Genomic DNA, 22,069 nt, shown 5'->3' on the forward strand with positions numbered 1-22,069 from the left:
CCTAGAGTTATGAGTGTCATCCTTATATACCATTACTGGACATGGCCCTTCTTGGGGGATTTCCCAAAAACATTTAGCTTTTTTTCCTCCTGGTTTTGCTGTCTCTTTTTTTATGAACTCTCCATTTTCCCATTGTAAAGCAGTGTGATAGCACGCACGCCCTTCCTACACATACTTAGAAGTGGCACTTACTTATTTGGTTTAGGTGCTGTACCTGTGAGTGCTCTGTAAAAAGGTACACCACACACCTAAAGTGGGTATTGCACTGGCTAGTAGTGAAATGCTTTGTGATTGTGCTACCCATCAGAATATCCTGTCAAACATGTATCAGGCTGCCACTGCAGGCCTGTGGGTGTGCAGTGGCGCTTATGCTCTGGTTGGCCTTTCTCACTCATTAGCCAACTCTGAGTAGGCCTTCTACTCAGGGGCGAAGTAGGTGGTAGGTAAAAGGCAGGGCAGGTACACATGGGTGTTCCATGCCTAGGTAGTGAAAAAACCCCATACGATTTTTCCTTACCTGGGAGGTTGGCTGTTCTTTGTTTTTGTCCTTAGGTCTCTAGGCACTTACCCACTGTAAATGCAGTGTGAAAGTATACGTGACCTTCCTACACATGTTAGGAAGTGGAGCGTACCTGATGTTTTAAAAACATGTCTCACGCCTGCCATTGCAGGCCTGTGTGTGCACACTTGTACCATTGATGTTTTTAAACATGTGTCAAGCCTGCCATTGCAGGCTTGTGTGTGAGCACATTGTAATTGTATGGTATTGTAATTGCTTTTATATAGCGCTTACTACCCCTGACAAGGTGTCAAAGCTCTTTTTTTGGCGAGTTGCATGCTACTCCGGAACCCATAAAGAATTGGTGGTGAATTATTGTAGTGAAATATGAAAGTAAATTGAGCGGTGGATATTAGTCAGTTATTTGGATTGAGAAGGATAGCGTAGGGTTAGAAGAGGGAGAAAGGTTTGCATTTATATAGCGCTTGTTACCTCTGATGGGGTGTTGAAGCTCTTTTTTGGCGAGTAGCACGCTACTCTGTGTATGTTCATGTTGGCCTTTTTAAACCGCTGGCCCATCCTGAAGGGGCCTTTCATTACCACTAGAGCACCCATAGGGTAGGTCCTGAGGAGTGAAGCATGTGGTAGATGAAAGCCAGGGCAGGTACACATGTGTGTACCCTGCCGAGGTAGTAAAGAATCTGCATGTGTGTTTTCACTTCCTATGAGGTTTGCTCTTCCTATAGGTTAACATGGGGGAAGGGTTAACATTACTTCAGGCTGCGTTAGTGGTTGCAGTGGAGCGGCCTCGTAATGTTTCCTTCCATTGGATTGACAATGACAAACCCTCTCCTGTGGTAAAGGTGGATTTGTCATAAATAGCTGAGAAATGCCCCTTCAAGATAGTGGACATTTCTCTGATTTAAACTCTTTGCGTGCCTTTTAGTTCGACTCCATCCCACACTGGAAGCTGGAGGAGTACATATGTGCATTCCCCAGTGACAGCCATAAACTTTGGCCATGCAACTAGATTGACAGAGCTCTGCCAGTTCAGGGCCTGGCTAGATAGATTGGAGGGAGAGGTTTTGACATTTGGCCTCTTGGAACCAGCTCATGGCCCGGCTAAAGATTAAGATCTACATTCCATGGTCTCATGACAGACAGGACAGAAATTTAGGGAGACATCTGAGGTTCAAAGGCAACTCCTCTGCACCATCCCCAACTTCAAAGGCATACTACAGTATAACTACTTATACGGGTTGAGATACGGGTTGAGATACACTTGTGGGTATGCGGGACCGTAGACCCTGGAACTACATGATGCACACTGCCAGAGGAATCTGTTATGCACAAGGAGGATTACTGCCATTGGAAGCGACCGTGCAACATTCTTGAACAGTTGCTGGCCTGGGCTGACTAACTGCTGCAGTGTGGCACCCTGAAGTGTGCTCTGTAAGGGGTTGTTGCTTGCCTCCTCTTCTCTGGTGTAGGTCTCATGTACATCAAAGACCTGCTGCGAGGGACCTACACCGCCTGCTTGTGACACCTGGAGAGCAGTGCTCATATCGTATGCTGGATTCCAACTGGTAGCGCACCGGGAGTGTGGAACTAAGACTTGTGCCTGGAGACCGGATTGCCCTGTGCAGAATTTCAAAAGTATTGGAGTGGGGCTCCTGCATTTTTAGAGACCTCAGCACGCATATGCATCTTATTGGTGGTGAGCAGATGCACCAGTTGTGGTATCCACCTTTGCTTCGTCGATCGTGCCCTATCTCTCTTGTGCGTTACACCGATTGCATGCTCATTGCGCGCTGTGTCAGATGCACAGGTTGCGACCCTCGAAGGTGAAGGGGTACCCGTAGTAGTGCCTCATTCTACCTCATTCATCTTTACTAAACATGCACCTATGTGTGTGCCCAGAATTGTCTGGGGTGACCCATAACAGTTCGCAACAGGCGTTGTGCCTCACTTCCAGGGAGGTACGAAATTTGGAACTCTTTGTTGTGTGTGACCACAATTGTCGGGAGTGACCCATAAGAACTCGCACCAGGCATTGTGCTCAATTCCAGGGAGGTACGGAATTTGCAACTCTTCGTTGTGTGTGACCGGTATTGTCTGGTGCTACTCGGATAAACGTGAACCAGCCATTGTGTCTCATTTTTTTAGGGATGTACGGAGTTTGTGACTCTTCATTGTGTGTGACCGGAACTGTCTGGTGTGACTCGATCAACACGCACCAGACATTGTGTCTCATTTCCAGGGAGGTATTGAGTTTGCGACTCTTCATTGTGTGTGATAGGAATTGTCTGCTGTGACCTATATTAACCCACACCAGTCATCATACCAGATTGCCTGGGTGCTACTTGGATGACATATGTCTGACAGGTGCCTCCTTCTTCCGAGATGCTCCCCTGCTTCATTCCCCATTCATCGATTGTTCTTCTGTGCCCTTAGTGTGGCAGACCAACTTCCCTCTCCTCACCCAGGCCTACGACTTTGTGTTGCCAGGTAGTTGCCCAGATCAGGCCTGGGTAGTGAGAGTGAGTGGGCTGAGGAACGCTTCGTAGCGCGATCGGAAGCAGGTCAAGTGGCTGCGTGACGCCCCTGTTCTTCGCAGAATTGGGCGGTGCCCGAAAGCACATTGTGGAATCCTTTGATTGAATGACTATCACCCTCAGCCCTTTTCTGCTCCACATCCTGTAGGTGAACTTCCTGAGTGGTGGCCAAACCCCTCATTTGTCAACTGCCGCCTATTTAGTCCCGCTGCCTACCCCCACCTTTTTCCCTGGGACCATGACTAAGTGTATCTCCGGCCGCGATCGGCCTAGTATCAGGGGGAGTGTTGTTGATCTCCAACCGTGGGCGTAGGGTTGTCAGGTTTAGTTGAAGCGTGGAGGAGGGCTTGGGCTGGGGTTGGCATTGTACTATCAACTGATCTGCCGGATTACAGTTGCACCACATTACGATGCTATGTGCATGTGTGTGCAAGTGTGTGACATTTAGACCAGCCTGATATCAGTGGCACCAAGTATTAGTGCTGAGTGAGGGTTTGGGAGTGACTGCCCGAGACCGTCTGCATCGATTACATTGTCCAGCAGTGTTCCTTTACATGCTGATTTCTTGCCAAAAGGTGCTGCTTAAAAGTGCTGTAATTATCTGTGGATACACATTTCTGAAATTGTGATCTGGGGTGCACACTATAACTGTGTGGTATTGATTTTTAATGATTGCCAGAGTGGGTCTTGTTTTAAAAACGAATCACACCGCATAACGGTGCTGGGGGGGGGGTAAAGTAGGTTCTTTCCCAAGTGTGCATACTACTGATGTCATTTTAACACTGCTGGGCCTAGTACTGCTAGTATTTTTCCAAGTGTGATTTATGCCCAGAAATACATGATGTTCATGTTGTGTTAATTAATGTGTGCGTTGAATACAATCTTTATTTACATACACATGTGTGAAGTCGTTTTTGTGACGCCCAGTGTATTTATTGTGTGAGAGTGCTGTCCCAATGCTTTATGCATTGCCTCTGTGATAAGACTGACTGCTCGGTGCCAAGCTACCCAAGGGTGAGCGCAGGCTATACAGTGCGTATAATCCCCTAACCCTGACAGGAGTGGAAGGTACTGCCTGGCTAGGGCACCGCCTTAGCCAACCAGAAAGTGTCAGTTCTAACAACCATATACTATAGGCATCAGTTAACAGTGCATTAGAAAGAGTAAACTCCAATGTTAACTGGACTGACCATCCTTCTACGTTAGCCAGCTTTTTTTTATTGTTTATTTTTTTACTTTGTTTATTCCGTTTGTTTTGGAACTCATAAAGAACAGCCAGTATGACAGTTACAGTGCATGGATAGATACGTGCATTATGTGAGCAGCTGTGCTTAGGTGGCGATGCCATGTCTATTGCACTGTCATGATTAAAATTAAAATGAACCGACTGTATAATCTGTAAAACACAATTTCATACATCACAACATGAAACTATAGAAGCAATATATGTATTGATGATATCTTGATAATATGGAAAGGAGAAGAACATATGATCCCTCATTTCATTGGGTGACTTTATTCCTGCAATTCCAATGTAAGATTTCCACATCAGTACAGCAGAGATCGCCTCATGTTTTTAGATTTGCTTCTTTACCCTGAGAATGGTAAACTTGCCACTGAAGTCTACAGAGAAGCACGGCTTCTGCTTCTCTTGCAATAACACAAAGAGGAAAAATGTGTGAGGAGTCACACACTGTGCTTGTTACTCATTCAGTTTAGGCAATGCTGACGCGTACAGATACTTACCATCTTACAAAAAATCGATTGACTAAACATGAGCAAATTATACTTGAAGCAGAAAATCAAATGCTGCAATATTTTGAATTCTGCACACCCATGCCATTGCCTGAGAAGGAAGCTGACAACGAGATTGGTGAAATTGACCATAGTTGTACTGATGTGACTGAGTTATGCAGTAAAACAAGACCAGACATTCAAATGTGCCTCTTGAATTGGCTGATTTTGTTTTATTTGTTGATAGTTCCTGTCTGAGAGACCATCATCGTGTTCTTCGAGCCGCATATGCAGTTTGCGTAAGAGCGTATATTGTGGAAGCATCATACTTGTTGAATTACATTTACAAGATCATGTTGAGTAGCCAATGAACTGAGTGTTACAATCTGTACTGATAGCTGGTATTGGTTAATTGTGTTCTGCAACTTTGGTCAGTTATGTTCACAAAGGGGTTTCTTGACATCCTCTGGTACCCCTACATGAAATGGCTCACACATTCTGGGTATGTTGGTAGGTCGGCAATTCCCAAAGAAAGTTGTAGGTGTCCATTAGGATGGCGAGCGGACATCCTGTGGAATGATACCGCCCGCCATCGGTGCGGGTGTCCCATTACATACATTAGGATGCGCCCGCCACACAGGTGGGTGCATCCTGCATTCCTGGCATTGTGGCGGGCGGTGCACTCAGCACCGCCCCCCACGATGCCAGGAAGGCATGTCGTGCACTTCCATGCACAACATGGCAGGCACCACACCGTGCCTGCCATGTTGTGCATGGAACTGTAGAGGGTACCATAGGTACCCCCCATGTGCACCCCCACCCACCCCCGGAGTCCCTGGGGGCCCGCAGTGGGTCCCCGCAAGCAGACTCTGCATGCCTTTCCGTGGCAGCAATGCCGCCATGGAAAGGCATGTTCCCAGCCACATCCAAATATGGCTTGCGGCGTCTAACAGACACCGCCACCATATTGAACCCTTTTCCATCTGGTCGACTTGTCGACCTGGCGGAAAAGTGGCAGACGATCTTTCCGTCCGCCGCAGATCCCCCAGCTATAGTAATATGGCGGGGGGTCTTTGCTGGAAAATGGCGGGCAGATCGCCCCCGCCGGCTCAGCAGGGTCGATCTGCCCGCCATCCTAATGGACCCCTTAGTTTCAGCAGGAAATAACTTCTCAGATAAACTTGCAAAATAGTGTGCCTTGTGTCTGTTACACTGTGAGTCAATAAGAAATGAGAACGTGAATGAGAATTTTTTTTAAATTACTTGCCTATGTTGACTCAGTTGACAGACTGAGGAAACTGCAGAATGAGGTGTCAGGTGATGAAAAGAAAAGAAAAGAGGGGAAAAAGCATAATGTTCAAAGGAGGCAAATGAGGTGTGGTTGTCTTCGGATGGGAGTTGTGTACATCCTGACTTAATGTTGTTGCCCATGGCACGCTATCTTCATGCACCCACACATGTAGAACGGGATTGCAATGATTAGTACATTTAAAAAGTACTGATTCAATTCTTATTCTGGAACCATTGCAGAAAATTTGTGCGAATTATATATAACTTGCCAAGAGTTAAATGTAAGAAAGATACAAACATAACAATGAGTGACATTGGCAAGTCAGAGGGTCCTTCCACAAGATTTCAGACAGTAGCTGCTGGATTCAGAGGAGAGTGGGGAGGTAGTGGTGGGATTGGGGTACACGCCCACAAAAAACGGTAAAACAGAAAAAAAATAACTTACCTGCCACCTGCAGGCCGCCGCATCGCCGGTCTACTGCTCCTCTCGTGGCTCCACTGCTCCCAGACTCCCCTGTGGCCAATCTTGAAGCTGCGGTCATACATATATACATACATGAAAGCAGCTTCAGGATTAGCCTGAGTGCCGATGATTTGCACTTCCAGGGAGACTGGGGACCTGTGCTTGCTGTCTCCAACCCAGCAATACAGCTAGGTTGGAGACATTTTCAGTGCGCATGATGGTTTGGCCGGCCTGGGATGGCTGGCCAAACCGTCATGCACACTGATAACAGTGCATGCCACTCCCCATGAGTGCCTGTTATCCATCTGGCCTTGCCCCCAAGACTCCAGGAAACAAAGAAAGCAATAATAAATCAGGGTTTATTATCGTTTTCTTTTTTTTTTTTACTCTGCTGGAAGGGGGGGGGGGGGGCGCGACACTCCTGCGCCATTGTTCCAGCCAGTAATAATTTGAGGTATATTCTTGTAATTGTCTGCCTGTTTGGCAGGTACATAGAGGCCAACCTTACCAGGAGTACTAGGGCCCGATTTACAGAATGAATTTAAGACTCAATCCTAAACTTACTACTATTTTGGTATTCACAGAGTGAACTTACTACTTTTGATATTCACAGAAGTTAGGATTTTGTCTTAAGTTTGTCTTAAGACAAACTTAAGACAGATATAAGACAGACTTAAGACAAACTTAAGACAGACTTAAGACAGACTTAAGACGGACTTAAGACAGACTTAAGACAAAATCCTAACTTAAGTCTGTCTTAAGTCTGTCTTAAGTTTGTCTTAAGACAAACTTAAGACAAAATCCTAACTTCTGTGAATAATAAAAGTAGTAAGTTCATTCTGTGAATACCAAAATAGTAGTAAGTTTAGGATTGAGTCTTAAGTTCATTCTGTGAATGCCAAAATAGTAGTAAGTTTAGGATTGAGTCTTAAGTTCATTCTGTGAATGCCAAAATAGTAGTAAGTTTAGGATTGAGTCTTAAGTTCATTCTGTGAATGCCAAAATAGTAGTAAGTTTAGGATTGAGTCTTAAGTTCATTCTGTGAATACCAAAATAGTAGTAAGTTTAGGATTGAGTCTTAAATTCATTCTGTGAATGCCAAAATAGTATTAAGTTTAGGATTGAGTCTTAAATTCATTCTGTGAATCGGGACGGTAATGCCCAGACTGTAGATAAGCATTTATTGAGGAAGTTGATCCCAAGATTCGATTTGCCATCTTCTTCAGAATCAGATAAGGGAACACATATAAAAAATCTGACGGCTGATTTATGAGAGGCTTGAGCCACCAGAGCAACACTTTTTTTAGTGCTCTGGTGGCGTAAACCTCTCAACCATATTTATGAGACGACACACAGCCAGTCTACGTGGCTTTGCAAGGCCTCATAGCTATAGAATAAGACAAAGCCATGCAAGTTGCAGCTTTGCCTTACTCTGCATCAAGGAGGCGCTCCATGGGCATTGTGGTGGATGTTCCCACGCAGCCCCCCTTAAATGTTGACGCTGTCCCAGATTTACTTAATTATGTAAACCTGGGGCAACGCCAAAACCTTATGCCTCCCCAGAGCAGGCATAACGAGGATAAGTATATTTTTTTCTCCTCGTTATTTCTTCTTTCCATGTGTGCTGCATTTTGCAGCACACATAGAAAGAGGAAAATGCCTCTCCGGATTGTTTTTGTGTAGAAAGGTGCCCCTTCCAGCACAAAAGCAATCCTGCCTGCAACTAAGGTACCCCTGCACAATGGGTTAGGCAGTAAATTGTGCACTAGCGCAGGGGGAAAGGACAGGAATGTGCCATATTTCATAAATACAGTGCATTCCTGCCCTTTCACATTGGTGTAAGATAGTGCAGCAAGAAGACATGGGGCATGCCATTGGTTTTTAGGATATTTTCCTTACACTAAAGATCAAACAAATGTTTAATTGAGGATATCAACCAAAAGCACCAGGAGTTGTCGAGAGAGAAAATGGTTCATAGCAATCAAAAGTGTGTGCATCAAAAGGGTAACCTCCTTGACCCGATTTTTAGCAATTGCACTGAGCTGGTGGTGGGGCAACCCACCCGCCTTCCATGGTCGGACCACTTTCTAGTCCCACTTACCTGGCTCACCGGCAAGTCCCCCCTATCCACCCCCCAACCCGTAACCAAGAGAAACTGGAAAAAACTACCTATAGAGCCCTGGATAACTAACCTAGAACTCACCCGCCCACCCTCCTGCACAGACCCCAACCAAGCAAACAAAAACTACGAGGGTTGGATCAGGGACTCTTTGGACACGATTCTCCCTTTACGGAGATCTATACCTAAGAGGCTGCACAAATCTGCACCCTGGTTCTCAGACACCTTGAGAGACCAAAAACGCCTCTGCAGGAAACGAGAGAGAGCGTGGCGACTAGACTTTCTTCCTGAAAAAAAGTCCCTATATAAAGAGGCAATCAAGGCCTATAGAAACGGGGTTAGGGCGGCCCAGGCCACCTACTTTGCAGACAAAATTATGGAAGCCAAATCAAAACCTAAGGAAATTTTCCACTTCGGAAAAAAATGCACCAAAGTGAACACCGCTCCCCCTTTGACTAAAACGCTAGAACAATGTAACGAATTAGCGGACTTCTTTCACAACAAAGTCACCCAGATCTACTCCTCATTCCCGACAGCAGCCAATAATTCAGTAGCACCCAATCATACTCCTTTGAGCGCCCCCTCCCCCCCAGACCAGCCAAATCTGGAACGCTTCCCCCCATTAGACCTTGACACCCTTCATCTTCTGGCACGTCAAGTCAAGTCCGGCTCTCCCCGTGACCCTGCTCCACCGGAGATACTGCTCCACGCATGCCAAGCCACCCTCCCCGTGGTGCTGGATTTACTTAACTCCTCCATCTCCTCCTGTACAGTACCCACTGGAAGGAAGAGAGCTATGGTTCGGGCACTGTTAAAAAAACCTAATCTCAACCCAGAAGACCACTCCAGTTACCGCCCAATCTCACTACTCCCCTGGGTAAGTAAGGTTCTGGAGAAGTACATAAACATTCAGCTAGTACAATTCCTTGAAAACAACTTGCTTCTGGACCCAACCCAGACAGGATTCAGACCCAAGCATGGTACTGAAACCGCCTTGCTTGCGGTCACCGAAGAGACACGAAAGATACTAGATCAGGGAGGATCAGTGGCAGTGATCCTCCTTGATCTAAGTGCGGCCTTTGACACGGTCAGCTATGCCACCTTGCTGAACCGTCTACGCAACATCGGTGTCACAGGCGATGCTCTAATGTGGTTTGATTCATTCCTGAACAACAGATCCTTCCAGATCTTTGATGGGGACACAGTATCAGCCAGAAAATCCTTGAACTGCGGGGTGCCGCAGGGCTCCTCATTGAGCCCTGCGCTGTTCAATGTATATATGAAACCACTGGCTGGGGTCGTCAAACCATACGGTATCAAAATCATATTGTATGCTGACGATACCCAGCTAGTGGTATCACTGGCACAAGAGGGTACCAGACATACTTCAGAAGGCCTGATGAAATGCCTAGAGGATGTCAAAGAGTGGATGACATGCTCCTCCTTAAAACTTAATGGAGACAAAACTGAGCTCATGCTCCTGGGCTCAGTATCACCAGTGTCTTTCACCTCCCTATGGCCTCCGTGCCTGGGTACCCCTACCACCCCCAAGGAAAGCGTAAAAAGCCTAGGAGTATGGCTTGATAAAAGTCTCTCCTTCTCCACTCAGGCCACCAAACTATCCGCCACGTGTTTTGGCCTACTTAGAACATTGAGGAAAGTTCTACCCCTCCTACCAATGGAAGCCAAACAAGTGGCAGTACAGGGCCTGATTCAGTCCCCGCTAGACTCGAACAACGCCCTGTACGTTGGAGCCCCCGAGATGACCCTGCGAAAGCTACAGGTGGTACAGAACTGTGCAGCCGGCACCCTGCTACAGATTCCACGAACTCAGTCAGCTAGACCCGCACTGAACAGCCTACACTGGCTTCCAGTGAGGCAGAGAGTGGCATTTAAGGCATTATGTATTGCCCATCGGGCCTTCTGGAAGACAGGTCCAGCTATCAATGACCACCTAGTCACTCAATACCACCCAAAGAGAAACCTTCGATCAACGGAGGCCTTTCTGGCCGTGGTACCCAGAGTAAGGAGAGCTAGGACCGGAGGAAGGATGTTCTCCTTAAACACCTCCAAGTTGTGGAACTCACTTCCCCTACACCTCCGGACTAATTCAAACCTACTCTCCTTCCGCAAACAATTGAAAACCTACCTGTTTGCAAGGTCCACAGAATCCTAAATCCTCTCCGTACTCCCAGTTCTGTCTTCATGCTTTAGCGCTTGGACGCCCTTTGGGCAGCAACCGCGCTATACAAATGACAATACAATACAATCAACATTATTAAAATGGCCAGATGCACACCCACTAAGACTATGGGGTTCTCTCCCCATGCATTTGTGCCATGAGATACCTGGTACTCCTTTGGCTGCATTTGTAAACAATACTAATGATCTAGTTATGGGTTATTGCAGTTTGGATGATATGGTTTGCTCTGTCTCTCACCAGGTAAATCTGGCTCGCCTTCAGCAAGTGCATTCCTGTATCAGATTATATTGATTCATGTTGAGAACTGATGAACTTATTTTAGAATTTTTGCATTGTTAGATTTTGCTTCTCACAGGTTTTTACTGATGTAAGATAGCGCCTTGCATAAAATTTGATGAGCTCTAAAAATTATTTTTATGATTCTCATTTTAGTATTTTTAATATGCATTTTAGTGAATTTATATGCTCCTGTGGGGTATGCTTCCTTGAAATAATAATATATCATAGTAAATCTGCAAAAGTTAGTAGGTGAGTTCTGATGCGAATTTTGGAGAAAACACATTAATTTGCTTAAGGGGTACAAAGAGGTAATACATGTAAGTAGTTGATATATTTATATTTACTTTGTCACTTATTTTATAGAGACATAATCCTATTTCCAACCTCCATTAACACATGGGTCATTTTATAACATGTATTTCTCTACTTTAAAGCAGCAGAATTTGTTGGTGCAGTTTGAAGTTGTCTATGACTTGCCATTCAAGGAGTCACCCGAGGTAAACAATATAGGCATCATTTATGATAATTAACCCATTATGCTAAATAGAATACTTAATAATACTAATGAAAAAGGTGTATGTAAGTTGAGTGATGTGGAGTGTAATTTTATGATAGTATTTAACAGAAAGAGAGTGAAAATTAGTTGCAAGAAGGGACTGAGGAGAGATTTAGAAATTCAAAAGTGTATCCTAGACTTAGAATTAAACAAAAGAAGAAGAAAAGAGATGTTTGTATTATGTGAGAAACATAACGATTGGGAAACCTAAGAAATGATTGGAATGAGTGAGTGTTGCTGTACTTATATATAGGGGGTGGGTGGAACACCCGAAGTTTTACTCCATGAAATTCTGTGGAGGTACCAAAAAAGTCGGCGGAGTTCCACGAGCAGTGGTATTCCCCACTCTGCCGTACACGTGCATGAGTGGCCTTCCCCTTACCACCATCATTTGGTGAGATATTACATACTTGCCACCGAGCAAAGGTATGGTGCAACAAATGGGGTTAGGTTGCCTGGTAAAAGTAAAAGTACAATGACTGGGAGCCGGGTTCAGGAGGCCTGCTTCCCACTTTCCCACTGGAGTCACTCAGTGGGTCATTGCATTGCGAGTTCAGGTAAAGGCAGTATTGAGCAACAAATTCTACATGGGCAAGAGAATGAAACATTTAGAATATTGATCCTACGGCCTTGGAAACAGATATTTCCTCCCGTCTCATGCACCTTAGTAAAAAATGATTTTTTCAATCCTCACTTGTACTGGCAAAGCATGAGTGTTTCGATATGCGTTGAAAGTGCTCCGAGTCTTAATGGATCTGCAATATATCACTCACGGGCACATCATGGAAACAAAAAATAGATTAAGAAGAATACTTAGAAGAACAGACACACCCGTGCAAATTCCAAGATCACCAGTCATAGGTAACATCCAAATGCCTCAGTCCACAAATAAAAAGTTAGCATTCTCTCAAGTCAAAGTGCCATATTTAAACGTATTTGAAGTTTGACTCACTTGCCTCATCGAATGGATTGAAAATGCCAAAAGATAGGGAAAATTAAATTAGAAGATCTGAACCAGTAATTTGTTTATATTACAGATGATTAATGTCTCGTTGGCTTGAATTACTAAAGGTATGGGATCCCAATTCATATTTTGACATGTTTATGGGAGTCTACAAACTCTCAGGATCCTATGAATAATGATTTCATACTGCTCTTATTTGAGTTCAAGTTGAGGAGGCCCAAATGGCCTATATTTCTGATGAATTCTTTCCATCCATTAGTAAGAACCTATCGATCTGCAAACTACACACCTTTTACCACCCACCGGGGAACAATCTCCCTTTCTTTGAGCAATTAATGGATATCATCTCTAACAATGTCGACTCTGCTGTGTCACAAAGCTTCCTTGGGGACTTAAACCTGCATTGGTCCATCCCCAATGATTGCGGTATCCTGCCTTAAATCATTTCTAAATAATCAAGATTTGATTCAGCACTGTGACCAGCCAACCCACATTAAATGTGAAACTTTAGACCTCATCATCTCAAAGAGCAGACCATTACCTTAGAATCCACAACCCTTTGTGACTAGTCGGACCATCACAGCATCCTCTTTTACACCAAGGGAGGTGGTGTTGAAGAAGGCTCAACCTCTTAAATCAAAGATATGGAAACGGGATCTCAGATCAATAAACCATTGCTCAACTCCAGCTTAAAAATACTGCATCAAAAATATCCAAACAGTGGTATAATGAGAGCAATAATTTGGACCGACGCAACCTTAGAGCAGTTGAACGCTCCTGGCGATCTAATCCCTCCTCTGACCAACTAAAACTCCGCAGAGATGTCAGGAGTCTCTACAATAAACAAGTCAAGAGAGCTAAGTCTGACTATTTCAGACTACAGCTAGAGTGATAGAGTGATAAATGTTTTATTGATTGATTATTTAAAATCTTTACCAAAAGAGAATGCACAATATAACATTTCAATTATAGAATACAGTAAAAGGGCGATAATTCTAAAATAAGCGATACTTTCATAACGTTAAAAATTCAAAAATATAAACAGTATAATAGTTAATGTTTTAAAAATTCCAATTTTCTCCATGCACTTGTTAAGAATTTTGAGAGGGCAGAGTTAATATATATATCTTCCAAGCAAAGACACTGGATTAGTGCTTGTCTACATGTCCTTATTGATCTTTTGTTAAAGTGCCTTTTTAAAAGTGTTAATCTTTCATTTTTTTAGTTCTGGGCAGAGGCACAATAGATGTATGATATTTTCTTCTCCTGTATTACACAGCCGACATGATATATTGTTTTCATGCTTTTTCTATGGCAGTGCATGAGATTCCCCGGGCAGGATTCCGAACCGGGCTTTCATGAATATATTTTTATATTTCCAGGTCCAAGCTGTATTCAAATATTGTTGCGGACTCTTATTTTTATAACTATCTATTATAGACCAAGCATGTTTCCTTTTGACCAGGGACTCTTTGTCACTTATTATAGATAGGATTTCAATTGTCTTATTTACATTTTTTTTTAAAGATTCCTGAGGAATAGTGGTCATCCAAATCTCCTTCAGCCCAAATTCATCCAAAGCCTTCTCGAGATGCTTCAAACAGATAGTTTATTATTGCCCTCTACTTCTTTCCATAAAAGCTCTGAGATTAAATTGTCCTTGTCATTTTTTACCCTATACCATACTTTAATTGTGTTACCCATCCGAGCATGTAGTTGGTTATTCAAGCCAAATTCTAGTCTAATTTGGGACTGTGAGGCATTTTTTGGTAAACAGAAGAGAAATCGAAATGTTTTCGAGATTTCTTTGTTTATTGGTATTGCGTCCTTTCCGTTCAATGCTTCGCTGCCATAGGTTAGGGAAGGTAACAATTTTGCAGATATGACCTTGAGTAGCGGCTGGTAGGTTAAGTTACTGGTGGATTTTTTTATCATACCAAATGCACCTATTAGGGAGTTCGCCTTCCGGGCGATGTCCAATATCTGGGGTTTAAAGCTACCATTGTCATCAAAAACCAGTCCTAGGTATCTATAGGTTTTTGTTTGCTCCAATTTTTCCTTACCTAAGAACCATTTCATATTGTATTTCCTTCTTAGATTTTTTGAGACAACCATAACTTTAGATTTGGATTCATTTATTACCATTTTATTTTTTATTGCGTACTCCTGTATACGTGTAATTAACCTTTGCAAGCCTACCTTTGTTCTACTTAAAAGAATAACATCATCTGCATATAGCAAATTTGATATGTGTTTATCTGCAAGTTTCGGTAGATGGGCATTTATCTTATTCAGTGTTTCAGTTAGATCAGTTAAAAACAGATTAAATAATAAAGGTGCCAATACGCAGCCTTGCTTCACACCGACAAGAGTTGGTATTTCCTCAGTTAATGATCTGCCGTTCCCAATACGAACTTTGGCCCAGGTTTTTGTATACAGGAGACTGATCAGGTATATTAAAGGCTGAGGAATCCCTTGTGCCTGCAACTTTTTCCATAAAAGATCTCGGTTGACACAGTCAAAAGCTGATTTAAAATCAACAAAACATAAAAACAGTGATTCGCCCTTTAAGATTGCCTTTACCATTAAAATAGATAGTGCCAGGATATTGGAGGTAGTACCAAGTCCTTTAATGAAGCCAGTTTGGTTTGGCGGGAGGATGTTATTCTTTTTCACCAAGTCAGATAAGATTGTTAGCAGATAGGCTGCAAAAAGTTTTGCATCAGTGTCCTGTAGCGTTATTAAACGATAGTTTTCAGGAAGCGCCCAGTCTCCTTTTTTGAAAATTGGGGATATTAAGGAGCCTCTCCAGCTTTCAGGTATCTCCCCTTTACTAACTATTTCTTTAAAGACCTTTACAAGTACTTCGGCCCATGTTTCCGGATCATCTTTGTATATAGAAAAGGGTATCCCGTTCGGTCCTGGTGCTCCATTTTTCTGCTTCTTTATTAGTTTATAAATCTGCTCCTGGGTTATCTCCATGACTGGTTCTTGATTTGTTATTGCAGTTTCATTCCATGGGCTATGGTCTTCAATTGCCTGTACTGCTGGATGGGGATTTAGATGATGGCTTAAAAAATGTACCCATTCTGTTTCAGTCAATACTGATGAGACTATTGCTTTATCCGGCCTATTTAGGGTATTAACCATCTTCCAGAACTCCCTCGAATTTCCTAGGTTACTAGCATAAAATATACGAGTCCAAAGAGCGTTATTGGCTTCAGTTTTTTCATTCCATATTATCTTCTAGACCAAGCAGAAAACGGCCCCAGGAAACTTTTTGAATTGGTCAAACAGCAATCGGTTAACGGTCCAAACCATATCCGAGTGGCAACCCACCCTCCTGGGAGTAATTTGCAGTTTTCTTCACTAAGAAATCACGACTCATCTCCACTGACCTAGCCTCTAAGAAGGCTCTATTGCCATCCTCAATTGTCGCCTCACCCCATGACTTCTCTGAAAAGTGCAACTCAACCCTTATGATATCCAGGAACAATGCGTCTTGGGGCACCTTTTCCCCATTTAGTGAAAGAGAAATCAAAAAAATTCTCGAGATTATTAACCAGGTCCAACCACTTCGGTGACCCGCTGCCTTCAGCCATCTTCAAGGAAATCAAGAGCGCTCTCATCCCCACCTGGACCAGGATTGTAAACGATTCCTTATCTCAAGGCTCGATCCCCGACTGCCTAAAAGCAGCCCAGATCACACCCGTTTAAAAAAAAAACAGTGCTGACAAATCTGATCTCAATAATTTCTGTCCCATCTCCAACATCCCCACACTAGCGAAACTCCTTGAAAAATGTGTGCAATCCCAACTCAGTGCTCACATAGAGACTTACCAACTTCTTGACCAGCATCAATCCGGTTTTCGGAAGGGACACAGCATGAAATCGGCCCTCACACTGTTATGGATGACATTTTGAAAATGCTAGACAAAAATGAATCCTGCCTACTGATGCTCCTTGAACTTTCCTCAGCTTTCGACACAGTTAATCATGACATCCTCCTATCCATCCTAAAAAACAGAATGGGTTTCTCAGATCGGGTGCTTCAATAGTTTTCACCCTTTCTTCGTCACGAATACAAAGAGTCAAGGCAAATCATTCTCTCTCTCAGCCCTCTCTCTCTCAGCCCTCTCCATTACACATGGGGGTCGCCCAAGGATCCGCCCTTTCACCTATCCTCTTCAACCTTTTCTTGGAACCTCTAGCTAATGGAATAGACTCCACGAACATTCTCTTCCACATGTATGCCAACAACACACAACTCTATCTGAAAATGTCATGAAATAGTTGCATCATCTCACTTAACTCGATACTGAGGTTTACTCAACATTGGTTAACAGAGAACCATCTCTTACTCACCGCCTCCAAAATGGAGTTCATGCTGATCTCCCCTCCCCGAACCACATCCCCAAGCTAGATCTCTGGCTGACTCACCTCACTGCTTTCAACTGCACTCTGAATATGAAGACTCATATCAGCAATGTATGTAAGGGAGCAAACCACTTGATGAGAACCCTCAGAAATATAAAACCTTTCCTGCCTCTAAGTAATTCCAAGCAGGTGGTCCAAGCACTTGTCTTGCCAAGGTTAGACTATGGCAGTGGCACTCTCTGTGGCCTTCCCAAATACGCCTTGGCCCCACTAAGGGCTTCATTGAACACTGCTGCTAGATTGTTTTCAGGCACCAAAAGAAATGAACACATATCCCCAGTCCTTAATTCTCTCAACTGGAAGCCTGAATTCAGCTAAAGATTGCAGTCCTGGTGCACAAAGCCTTTCACCTCAATACTCCTAGGTACCTGGCGCAAAAACTTGAACTATCTTGTAGGGGGAGGGCATCAAGAAACGCCTCAACATTCCTCTTGAATCCTCTCATCCTTAACAAAAAGTAATTTGTCACTGAGCCTTCTCCGGTGCTACTCCAAAGATATGGAACTCTCTTCAGCCGGAAGTACACAGTCTCTCCTCGACTACGGCGAGATTCCTAATGAGCAAATTCCTACCGTAAGTGGAGGATGCACACTTAATTCGTCTGACTTTGTTCTTATCACCATGGTACCTCCATCTATAATCGATCTTCTATTCTGCTTTTTTTTAAATTCTACATCTGTACACCTGTTTATGTATTATCTTTCTTTTTTTGTTTGTTTCCCAATTGATGTTTATACTACCCTCTTGTCCTTTCTTCCTGCTTATTATAAAGGGCTCTGATTTCCATCGGGATCTTGTTCGCGCTATATAAAACTTTATAAATCAATCAATAAATCCATATATAGCTATTTTATTTTGAAAATACTGGGAAAGATTATGGAGGTAGTACCGGGTAACAAATATCTGCTGGGGTGAGCAAAGGGAATCTGTTGATAGAGGGACTCCTTGGGGTGCAGGGTGCACAGTGGCAACTAAACTGAGGCACACTTTTGCACCCAGCACAATCCTGGCTGTACATGCATCACTAGAGATGCACTCTGTACACAGGCAAAAGTATTCTGTTTGTGTACCATTGTAATCCTTACTTCCTGTCGTGAGTGGTCTCCAGCTTGGGTTTAGATCCACATTCTCAGCAGTGTCCAGCAGGTTAGGGTTGTCATTTCTACTTCGCTACATCTGGAAGAAACAACAGCACCTGGTGCCATATTCATCAAGGCACCACCTCAAATACCAGATGAAGGATGGCAGATCATAAGTGAAGGCTTTCCTTGCCAGTCCAGCCCTTTCTCCACAAGGGTGGGCTGTCGCTGTCACTTAAAACACAAGCCAGGTTTTGCAGCATCAGTATTTTCTCAATGAGTAAGTGCTGGTAAACTCCACCGTGCAGCGGTTGGTGGAGTTTTTGCCAAACTCCATCCTCCAAGTGGAGCACAGAGTGGCAAAACGCTTCAAACGCCACCAGCAGAGTGGTGCTTACCACTCACCCCAATTTATATAGTTGGTAGAAATTATGGGGCTTATTTATACAAGGCTCTTGCACCACTTTTGCGTCATTTTTAACATGGGAAAAGTGATGCAAAAGTGGCGCAAGGGGCTTGTAAATCTGCCCCAATATGTTTTGTATGTGGTAACACAACTTATTTTACCATTCCAAGTAACTGCATAGGGTCCTGCTATTTAGCCATAGTTTTTTCGAGAGTGTTGCTGGCTCTTTTACATTAGTACTCTCTTTTTGGCACTTTGCATTCTAACCTTCCAGATTTAATTTGTCCTTCATTGTTGTGTAATGTTTCATAAACATCAGTGCCAAGACGCCTCCAGACATTAGCACGCTCTACAAGCCATACAACATAACATAACATGTAAGTGAATGGGATGAGTGAAATTAGTCCAAGAGAGAGAAACATGGTTTTGGACAAAGGGCTTATGGATATATTTTGGATAATGATTCTTCCTATTACTGTGGCTTTGAAATATGTGAATATTAGATAGTTGCCTACATTAGTAGGTAGACTGGCTCCTATACTGCAGGGGCATTAACCAATATTAATGAAGAGATGATTGCCCTCCTTGCGATGGTAGTACAGATTTGTTGACTTTGGATATTTTGCTTGTGAAAGAAGGTAGTGTGGGCTGTGTCTTTAAGATCCAGTAGTGTTGTACATATGTGCTTGATAATAGCCTGCTGATTAACAAAAATATTAATAACATAACTAATGTTTCTCAGTAAGCTACAATTTTGGAAGAGACTGGTGCTTGGGAAGAGATTGGTTCATGGCTCAGTATGATTGGAAAGGGAATAGAAAAGATTTGTGAATGATTTGTGATGGGGTGGAGGTGTATTGAAACAAATACTAACCCCAATTATCATAAATCTTAGCATAATTGGTTTATTTCTTTTACTTTGTGAATGTGATTACTTTTAAAATAAGTTGGATTGTGAGTGTGCAAAGAAGAAAACTACCAGGAGAGAAAAAGAAATTGAGAAGAGTGACATCAAATCCAGAATGTTTGACAAGCTGAAATCATTGGAAGAAATGAAGAAGAAGAAACAAAAAATGAAGAATGATCTACTGTAGAGCAGAATGAAGTGTTTTGTGATGATTTCAAGAATCATCAGAGAGGACAATAGTGAGCCTAGATTTATTAACAGAAATTAACTTTCATTTTAGTGTGTTTAAGTTAGCATTAGTAGGTGTCAAAACTAATTTACTGGACTTACTGGTCTGATTGTACTGACAGCTACAGAAACATGACTATTAAAAATATAATGGAAAAGTTTTCTGTATTCATGTTCTTCTCTCGACAGTGGCTCTCTTTTCATAAATTAGCTGAAAGAATGCTCTATTCCAAGGGGATCTTTATTGTAACAACAAATGTGCTGTGGAGTATGCCTGCAGGAAATGGTCAAGGTTGATGCTGCCTGCTAGCTTGACTGTGCTTTAATTAATTTTAAATGGTTTATTGTTCATTCACATAGGTACATGCCCCCTTGCATGTAGGGGAAAGGGACAAGGGCCATATGTAGGTAGGTCTTTTGCGTTCACAAACCCCAAAATTCACAGAATTCCGGGTGTTTGCGTTCGCAAAAGTGTGTGATACGATGTAGGTAAGCAATGTCCCACTCAAAATTACTAATCGCAAAATCTGCGATTACCAATTTTGCGTGTAATGGATTCTGCGAATAAATTTGCGGATTTGCAAGCTGCGCCTCAGTATTTGCGAAAATCGCAACTACCGTCACGCAATATGCGAATTCGCAATTTCCTATGTAGGTAAAAGTCGCAAATAGCGAATACTCGAAAATTGCAAATTTGCACTTCTCAATTACCACCAACTCTGGTGAAGTGGTAATCAGGTGCAACCTATTTAAAGTGGCCCATAATGCAACAGTTTCTTCTCACAATGGCTGGGCTTCATGTTATAGCCAGGAGGCTGCGTATCTGAGAGGCTGAAGAGAGAAGGAGACGCCAGGAGAGGATCTACAGGACGCACATCACCCTCTTCCAACGCCCTGAGGAGGACATCCATGTGCACTGTGAAAGTATCCTGGAGCTGATAGAGGAGCTGACACCCATGGTGGAGCACCCCACATACAGGGCCCACTCCATTCCCACACACATACAGGTGTTGTGCTCACTGCACCTCCTAGCGTCAGGGAGTTTTCAGGGGGTAATAGCCATAGTAGGAGGGGTGTCCCAGAGCACACTTTCGCGCTTTTTCCACGCTTTCCTCAATGCTATGATGCAGAGGATGCATCACCACATCAACTTCCCACACACACAGCAGGAACTGGACCAAACCAAATAGGATTTTTACCAAATTGCCCAATTCCCCCACATGATTGGCTGCATAGACGGAACACATGTCGCACTGTCCCCCACATCACACAATGAGTATGTTTTTAGAAACAGAAATCATACCGTTCGTTAAACATCCAGGTAGTCTGCAATGCCAAACATCTAATCACAGACATAGTAGAAAAATTTCCTGGAAGCACTCATGATTCCTTCATTTTTAGACACTATGGTTTACATCGCAGACTTACAAATGGTGATTTTGGAGAGGGATACCTGCTAGGTAATTCTATGGCACACACAAACAGTAGTATGAAATGTTTCAACTTGCAGTATCTCACTAAACATCTACATACTTTATCCCTGCAGGAGACAGTGCATATGTTGTGCAGGACTACATCCTCACACCCTACCTCAATCCAACCACAGCTGCTGAGCGGAGGTACAACACTGCCCACAGAGCCACAAGAGCCACCATTGAGAGGACCTTTGGAATCCTCAAAAGCTGTTTCCGGTGCCTCCATAAGAGTGGAGGTAGTCTACTGTACAGCCCGGAGACGTGTTGCAAGATTGTGGTGGCCTGCGCAATGCTACACAACATTGCTACCAAGAAGGGTACCCCAGCGGATCTGACAGAGTCCGACACCTCCGATGAGGAGGACCCAGCCCCCAAACGCAGACATGCAGTTGGAGCCGAGGCAGCTGCCGGGCGCCTGAGACATGATGACATCACACAGAACTACTTCTAGGTGAGATAATAGACCACAATGACCAATGTTGATGTAACAAAAATATGTTTATTCCCTTAAATGCAGTATGCGAAGTCACACAGTGTGACTGTAACTTTGTAGTTAGCACATGTTAATGTCCTCACAGTGCCATAATACCAGTGAGTTAGGTAGTCCTCATGGCATGTTTTGCCTCACAACATGCCATTGTGCATGCCGCCCCTTCATCTCCGGAGTGCACGCCCTGATGCACCTCCTTCAGCCTGTGCAGTTGCCTCTCTGTTGTCATCCACAGCTCTGCCCTGATGGCCACTCCTACGCCTTTCTGCAGGAATAAGTGGAGTAGGTGTTCTCCTGCTGGATGGCCCATCTGTGTCTAGGCTACCTGGCGTTACAATTGCCCCAGTGAAAACAGCCCGCAGTTGGTCTAGTGCATGGGTCACCT

This window comes from Lissotriton vulgaris, chromosome 9 (assembly GCF_964263255.1).
Source record: "Lissotriton vulgaris chromosome 9, aLisVul1.2, whole genome shotgun sequence".
Classification (NCBI taxonomy): domain Eukaryota; kingdom Metazoa; phylum Chordata; class Amphibia; order Caudata; family Salamandridae; genus Lissotriton; species Lissotriton vulgaris.